General features: G+C 40.5%; 1 pseudogene; it reads left to right on the forward strand.

The window, feature by feature from the left end:
- Nucleotides 1–6,189: 6,189 nt before the first annotated feature.
- The window catches only part of LOC103197166, a 17,402-nt pseudogene continuing 15,143 nt past the window's right edge, over nt 6,190–8,448 (forward strand).

Raw genomic sequence — 8,448 nt, forward strand, 5'->3', positions numbered from 1 at the left:
GGTGTGCTGCCTACAACTCTCCATGAGTGAGCAGTCCACCATTTGGCCTGGAGATCTTGGATTCATCATTTGTTGGAGTCAACAGCTGGTGTACTGCCTGCCAGCCTTGAGCTTCTCAGCCCCCTTCGGTTGCGGAAGCTAAGAAAAGCCTCCAGCCTGACGTTTGCTCCAGGGACTTTGGAATTCCTGGCTTCTATGTGTTTGTGAGCCATTTTCCTAAGATAAATTTCTCTCTCTCTCTCTCTCTATATATATAAGCTTTGCTGGTTTTGTTTCTCTAGAGAACCCAGTCTAACACAGTGTATGTTATGGATTTTGTTAAAAATAGAGAGGGATTTTCTTTTAAAGTAAAGAGACTAGTTGTTACAGAAGGAGAAATAGGAAAGTGTAGGACAAAACTGTATGGATATGAAAAGTTGTAGATGGTTGGTAGAAAAGGAATGTTATTTCTTGTAGTCAAAGCTAAGTAAGATTAGACAGGATTTGAAAAGAGCTTTAGTATCAAATAGTAAGTATGCCACACTAGAGTTTGATTTTCTCTCAGTTAACATGACAAAATTTTGTTTAATTACTTGCTGCTTTTAGTAAGAGGTTTTAAAAGCTTATCTTTATTGTCTGTGTAATTTACTTAGAAGGCAAAAATTCTATGTCTTATCAGAATAAGTTTTTGAAATCATATTGATCTTATCTATCCTCCATTATTCAAGAAAAAACAAGTCTTTTCACTTATGAAATAGCTAAGGCTTTCACTTTTTTTAACAAATATTTTGCCTCCTATATTTACTTTAAAAATATTTTTTATTGTCATTTTGGTTAAATAGATATTGAAGTACTGTATTGTTTCTCAGTGACATTATTTAACCAAATTTTAAAATCTCCCAAAATCTAATCCTAAGTGATATCTTTATACTTCAAACTTTCTTTTGGAAGTTCCCTGGAGGCCCTTTGAAGTGTTTCAAAAGACTCGTTTTTCTCCCAATTTGTCAACAGAGGTATCATAAATAATTAAGGTTATTTGGTATTTTATGAATCACAGGAAAAGTGTTCTGAAATCAGAAAAGATGCCTTATGGATATTTTGGCACCTTAGGAGAGGAACTCACCTAAATCTGTGGGTACTGCAAGTAAAATCTGATGGCAAGTTCTTGCCTTGGCTTCCTAGCCTTGAGAGGATTTTACAAATTCAATCTGAGATTTCTTAAGAAAAGTTCCATCAAAGCAAATTTAAAAGGCCAGTATGATAAATTATCATTCTTGTTGTATCCATGTAAATACTTATGATCAACCTTATTTTTGTGGATTGAATTGTGTCCTTCCAAAATATGTTTTGGAATCCTAATCCATATACCTGTAGATTAATCCCATTTCAGAATAGAGTTTTCTTTGTTGGTTAATGATGTCATCAGTGTATGGTGTGTTTTAAGCCTACACACTTTTGAGGTATAAGAAGAGCAAAATTAGCCATAAAGAAGCAAACTGGAATGTGGGAAAGATAGATGCCATGTGGAAATCTCCAGGGAACATTGAGAAGAACATTAAAGAAGCTGAGACAAGGATTTTCCCTCAGAGCAGACGAAGAAAGCCTTCAACTAGAGCCAGCACCCTGAATTTGAACTTTGATTCTCCTAAACTGGGAGCTCTGCTGGCATAGTGTCTAAGGTATTTGACTGCTAACCAGAAGGCTGGAGGTTCAAACCCACCAGCCACTCCTCGGAAGGAAGATGGGGCAATCTACTTCCGTAGTGATACTGCCTCGGAAACCCAAGGAGGGGTTGCTATGAGTCAGATCTGACTTGACGACAGTGAGTTTGGTTTGTTTTTATCCTCCTACTGGGAGAAAATAAATTTGTTTGTTAAAGCCACCCACTTGTGGATTTTCAGTTATAGCAGCAGTAAATAATTAAGATACTTATTTTAAGATAGAGAATACCTTTTTTTTGAGTTTGCCTTTGATCAAAGAGTTGTTGTTGTTGTTGTGTGCCGTCGAGTCGGCCCCGACTCATAGCGACCCCTCCTTGGTTTTCCGAGGCAGTATCACTACGGAAGTAGGATTGCCCAACCTTCCTTCCGAGGAGTGGCTGGTGAGTTTGAACCGCCAGCCATCTAGTTAGCAGGCAAGTGTCTTAGCCACTCTGCTACCAGAGCTCCCTTGATCAAAGAGGGTGATTGTAAAGAAAAATGTATGTTTCAGTAGAAAATTATAACATGCTCTTGTGGGCTTTCAGATGTTGGTTTTGTTCATTGCTTTGAGCTATTTTACATCTCTTTGTAAACTACCTACAGCTAATGGTATTATTTTCTATCTGTAAACTGGACTGTTGTTTGCTGCATAGCTTATGCTGTTCTTTAGTATTCATATATAATCATTTACCTAAAGGAAATATTAGGAATATGAGAGGCACCAACAATGTAGTAGAAAAAAGAAAGACACATTATTACCTGTTTAGATGTAACACTAAATGGAAATTAGGAAAAAAAATCCTTTAATCAAAGGCAAACTTATGCCCATCTATGGGTATTCTTTAATCATAGAAGCTGGAATTGCATGTTTTGGAGGATAAACTCTAAGACTACATATGGCACTAGACAAAGCAGCATTAGCACTAGAAAATTCAGTGTCACAACTTGGGCAAGACATCCTTTCTTTATCCAAAGAATTATGACAATTCCTAAGACATTGCAGAATAGACTAGCTCTAGGTTATATGCTGACCTCATAAGGAGGTGCTTGTACTTTGTTTGGGTCACAATTCTGTGTCAGGCACAAGACGATGTCACGTGGGCTAAAATGAAAAATTAAACTCCATTGGATGGATTCTTCTGGATAAAACTTGGATACGTGGTTCTTAGCTCAGAGGAATCTTCTAAACTTTGGGTATTGCCTTCTTAGTCACTATTATTATAACTATCCAGCTAAAATGATAAATCATAAGAATCTTAACTGTGTTTGAATAACTGCTAAAATTATAAATGATATACATAGTGATTAGTTGACAGAAGTAGCACAACAACATCGGACTACTTTGATGAATGTTTCCACCAAATGGTGAAGGAGGTTTTTGGTCAAGCTGTCAGTATCCCTGAGAATATGATCAAAAGGAGGAAATACTACAAAAACAAATGAACAAACAAAAAAACTGAGGCTTAGATGAACAGATTCCTCTGAGTGCATAGGAGATTTCACAAAAATATCTAAGCAACATGGTATGCACCCAAGAGCAGATAAACAAGAACAAAGGAGACACAGTGAAGACACAATGATCATAAAATCATGCAAACCTTTCTTTGTGGTAAGATATTTATTAATCATGGACGTGTTTTATCCTTGTTTTCTGAGAAGACAGTTCTAAACCTTTGAAATTTCCTGAATAATTGAGGTACCTTTGTTGTATGAATGGTTGGGGGTTAGGCAGGCCTCAGAAAGGAAAAGGAGCATGATTTTAATGCTAAGGATAGCCAAATGGTTAATTTCCTCCTTTGTATTTCCTCTCCTTTCTCCTTAAAAGCTTCCTGTAAATTGCCTACTATGAGCTCTCCTACTTTTTGAATGGAGAAGTCTCCTTGTATTCGTGTAGATTAACTGCTCAAACAAGCCTTTTCTATTTTAATTTCTTTTGCATCTGCCCTAAGGAATCCCCTATAAAATCTCATTGACCCTAACTGCAAAGGAGGTTGGCTGCTTTCTGATATCTGAGGTGATTTTGTCGAGTTTGTTCAGTTTATATTAAAAAAACCATTCTTTTATTCCCTCCAAGGGACTATATTAACTCTATTAATATACTTATTAAAACGACACATGCTTTCCTGCCCTGACATTCTGATGTTTTCCATTTCTACCCACAACTAATGCGCTTTGCGTAATCCTGTGCTCCTCAGCAATCCTGAAAAATGGTTTTGTTTGTCTTGTCAAATTCTGGAATGACTGTGAAGAGAGACAGGAGGAATCCCTGGCCCTGGGGAGCTTGCACAAACGGTCTTCTGGAGAGATCAGGGAGGAACTCTGGGATATGAGAGAAATGAATTCCTTCCAGCTGGGCTTAGCTCAGGACCTATCACCCTCTCCCCATCCAGAGCTTTCTAGGATTAGGGCTAAATGAGAGTCCTGGAACAACTACTTAGTAAAACATTTATTCTTAGCTGATAATGGGAAATTATTTCAGCTGACATGTGTCCATTCCTGCTTATGATGTGGCACTGGTGCCAGGAAATTTCTGTGATTAAAGGAGCTGTAGGGGCCATCTCTGGCAGCCTTCAGATTCCTGGACATTGATTTGGAGTCTTTGGGACCCATCAAGACTGAGTGTCACTAGCATGGCTATAGGGTCAGTGGAGTTAGCAGACTTGGGTTTATATGCACTAGTTATCCTCTTTGCTCCCTGGACTGATTGCTTCCTCTTAGGGTTGGTTTTTTTTTTTTTTTTTGGTGAAAAAAAAAAATAGACAAGAAACAATTTCTACATGTGATCTTGATTACTTCCTTCAAATTTTACAATGATCTTTGCTATCCTTTTCCAACTTATTGCTCCACAATTAATATAAAGTCACTGCCCTCCTCAACTAGTCCTCTTTGTTTTTTCATCAATAAAATGGAAATATTAATAACTACCACATAGACTCCTATCTGAAAATCAATTGAGTGATATTTTCTGAGCATTTTGCACTATGATTGGCATCTAGCAAGCTCTCAATCCATGTTCTGTGTTGTTTTCAGATAGGGTAGAGAGGAATTACACCTCTTTGGAGAAGTCTTCCACTTCAGTGCATTTCCTCTTCCTAAACTGGGAGAAGCTTTAGTTCTGTTGCACATAGGGTCACTATGAATCGGGGCTGACTGGACGGCACTTAACAAAACAACAAGCTGGAGGAGGGGTGTAGAGATGAGAGGGTGCGTGAATTCTTGTAGTCTGGTGTACAAGAAAGGGATGTTTTGTGATGTGCCTCTAGCTACAGAGGACCCTGAAGTCAAAACTACAGAACTTTTTCTTCAGATCATTGCTTTTACATTCCATTGATCAAATTGCAAGCAAACTATCACCTCTATCTAGTATGGAAAGAGACTGAGCGGCACAAGTGTTTTTTTTTTTATCAGTTTCTGAAGGAAAAGTTGACCATGTGAACCCACCAAGGCTGGGCAATCTACTTCTACAGTGACACTGCCTCAGAAACCCAAGGAGGGGTAGCTAAGAGTCAGGTCTGACTCCACGGCACATAACAACAGCAACAAGTGGCTCTGGAAGAGGCCTGGGGATCTGCTTCTGTACAGATCACAGCTATGGGACAGTTCAATTCTGTTACACATGGTGTACCATGAGTCAGGGGCTGACTGGACAACAGCTAACAACAACAACAACATCTAATTTGGAACACAATCTAGAAGGTAAGCTGCACACTGTGATTTTGGGTTCTAGGCTTTCTTTAGCAACAGTCAAGGCATATATCCCTTTGTTTGAACTGACTTTATTAGGAGCTTCAAATATTTTGACTTCCATGGCATTTAAGGGAAGTAGTTCTCAGAAATATGGAAGGTCGAAATCTAGTGTGGCTCCACAGTCATTAACTCACCTGTGTCTCATAAATCCCTTGGCTGACCAAGGCAGGCATAATTCTCCCATTTTTAAGCCAGTTAAAATGAGACAGAAAAAGCCATGGAAGAATATTGCTCCCTGTCTGACTGTGGGGAGCTCTGGTAGCATAGTGCCTAAGGCACTTGACTGCTAACCAGAAGGCTGGTGGTTCAAACCCAGCAGCCACTCCTCCGAAGGAAGTTTGGGCAATCTACTTCCGTAGTGATACTCCCTCGGAAACTCAAGGAGGGGTTGCTATGAGTCAGGTCAACTCTACGGCACATAACAACAACAACAGTCTGACTGTGGAAGTGAACTGAGCCAGGGATGCTGGGAGAAGCCAGGTTTGGGTGTCCCCTGAGGCAAATGGAAAGACAACCCCATGCCCAGTCTCTCATTGGCTGCTCCTCGCAGCCTGGGGTTATAAAGCAGGGGATTCTCAAAGGCTGGCTGCACCCTGCCTTCTGCTTCTTCCTAGTGCTGGACTCCGAGATGGGAAAGTACCTTGTCCTGCTGCTGCTGGGCTTCTCCTTGCTGTTGGGCTTCCTGCAAGCTGAGCTGTGGGAGATGGAGAAGACAGAGAGGGAGATGGAAAAGACAGAGTGAGAGACGGAGGCGCAGAAAGAGATGGAGACCGAGACCAAGAGGGAGACCAACACCAAGATCAAGATGGAGACATCTAAGAGTACAGGTGAACAGAACCCATGCAGATGGCTGTGGATTGTTTGACCATGGGGAGGTGTGGCATGAGATGTAAGGATGGTCTTAACCTTCCCATCAGTGTCATCACTAGGGGGATTCAGAGGGTGCATGCAGTCTGTACCTGAGGGACACTGACAGAGGCCCTGACACCAAAACAACTGTCTAAAATTTTCGTTTCAGCAGAAATTAATTATTTTAAATAAATATATCCCGAGCTAAACAACAAAAATCTTATTTCTTAAGCACAGCTTACATGTGTCAATATACCTACAACACTAAAACTCTATGCTAATTTATTACTTTTTGAACTTTCTAATGCACTGTCATTAATTCTCAGTCACAATGATGCTTCCAGTCACACGATTTTGTCTACATACTGCCTACAAGCATGTGTGGTGTTTTCAAGCATGTGTGTTGATTTTTCAACACACATGCTGTTGTTTTTATAGTTGCTGATTTTGTCAAATTTTCTGGTGCATTGGCTACATTGTGGTGATTAGTATTTGTGAACTTACATCAATAATTTTTTTGAGAAAGAAGTAGTAATTAAAGGAAAAGAAGGAGAAAAAGCAAAAAAAAGGCATCCATTCAGTTACTGATAATATTGTAACTAATAATGTTGTAATACAATGTAGAAAGATATTATGAAACAATTTTGTTTAGTATTCATATAATCTAAGAAATATTACATTTAAACAACTTGGAACTATATTTATCACATATTATCCAATGATTAAAATCGATAATAAACATTACTAAGGGTTCTTGCATTATCTGATTTGGGAGGAGGTCTATTGCGGGAGGTGACACCATGAGTTACCACATTGAGTGACACCAAGCCTAGAGACACCACTGCTCCACAGCGCCCATCTCATCCCTACTTGTTTTCTTCCTTTCTGGGCCTCCACACCCCTTTGTTTCTTCCTATATTTTGGCATCACTTTGCTCCTCTTCCCTTCTTCCTTTTCCCTCCCCTATTTAGTTGAGGCTCAACTCACCCCCTATCTTACTTCTAACCCTGATACTCCCAAATTCCTTAGGCTTCCTTGCTGAGATCCCTAAAGTTGAGATGAAAGGAAGTTAGAAAGTTTCTTTGTGAACAATGAGGGCAGATGATGAGGGTTGTTCTGAAAAGACTAGGATGAGGGGGGTCACAGGTCACAGGCTGTAGAATCAGGGGGAGCTGCAATGTAGGTCATGATTTTCTCCCTTCAGCAGGACAGTCCATTTCAAGACACCTGAGCATCTATGAGCATAGAGGTTCTGTCTGAACTTGGGCACAGACCCTGTCCCTAGAGGCACGCATGCTTCCTCTTGACAAAGGCCCTTGGTTCAGGTCCACCTGGTGTGGAAGAAGCTCCACAGGTATAAGTCAATGATGATGATATCAAACTGTGTTTTTAGCACATTCATTCATGCCAACACCAGTAGCGACCTGGCCATTGTCTTTGCTAGGTGTAGGCCAGGCAGTGCCGCTGTCTTCTGACCAGAAAGAGCTTCATGTTGCTGGTTTTTATTTTCTAGGACTGAAATGTCACAGGTGTTTTTATGTCTATCCTAATGGTGAATGCCAGAGCAACTGATCCTTCTGCCAAGCCAAACATGGCCATAAGTGTTTTCTGAGGAAGTTCTATAAAGGTAGGTGGGGGAGGGAAAGGTTTATGAAGGTATTGGTGATTGAGAAGCCCCTTGGAGTGACCCTTGTCTAATCTTGAGGGATGGGACTCTCTCAGGAGTATATTTTTCCCCTAAAAATTTGGGATAGGTTTTTCTGGTTCTGGTGCTGAGTTGTCATTGGCCCTTGATGGGCTAGACCTGTCAGGAGAAAAAGAGCTTAGTGAGGTGTCTCTGAGGCTCTTGGGTGCCATTAGATCAACAGGTAAAACATGTGCTATTCAGTCCTGAGGGATGATAAGAATTGGAATATAAAAATTCCAGTGGGGCTTATTTGGTAGGGCTTTTGGGAACTGGAGGCTCAGATGGGGAGGATTTAGGGCTAGGAGAGTGTGATAGTTGAAGATGTGTCAACTTGGCTGGACTCCAGTTGTGAGTGGTGGTTCCCATGATGGATCACATGACTGCATTCTAAGCGGCCGGTCGGCCTAGGGGGAGTTTCCCCAGGGGTGTGGCCTACCTGCAATACTATCCCAGGGACAAACTGGAAGAACGGCATTCCAGACTATA

Source organism: Orycteropus afer, unplaced genomic scaffold (assembly GCF_000298275.1).
Source record: "Orycteropus afer afer isolate SDZICR_OR568_19922 unplaced genomic scaffold, OryAfe1.0 scaffold00074, whole genome shotgun sequence".
Lineage (NCBI taxonomy): Eukaryota > Metazoa > Chordata > Mammalia > Tubulidentata > Orycteropodidae > Orycteropus > Orycteropus afer.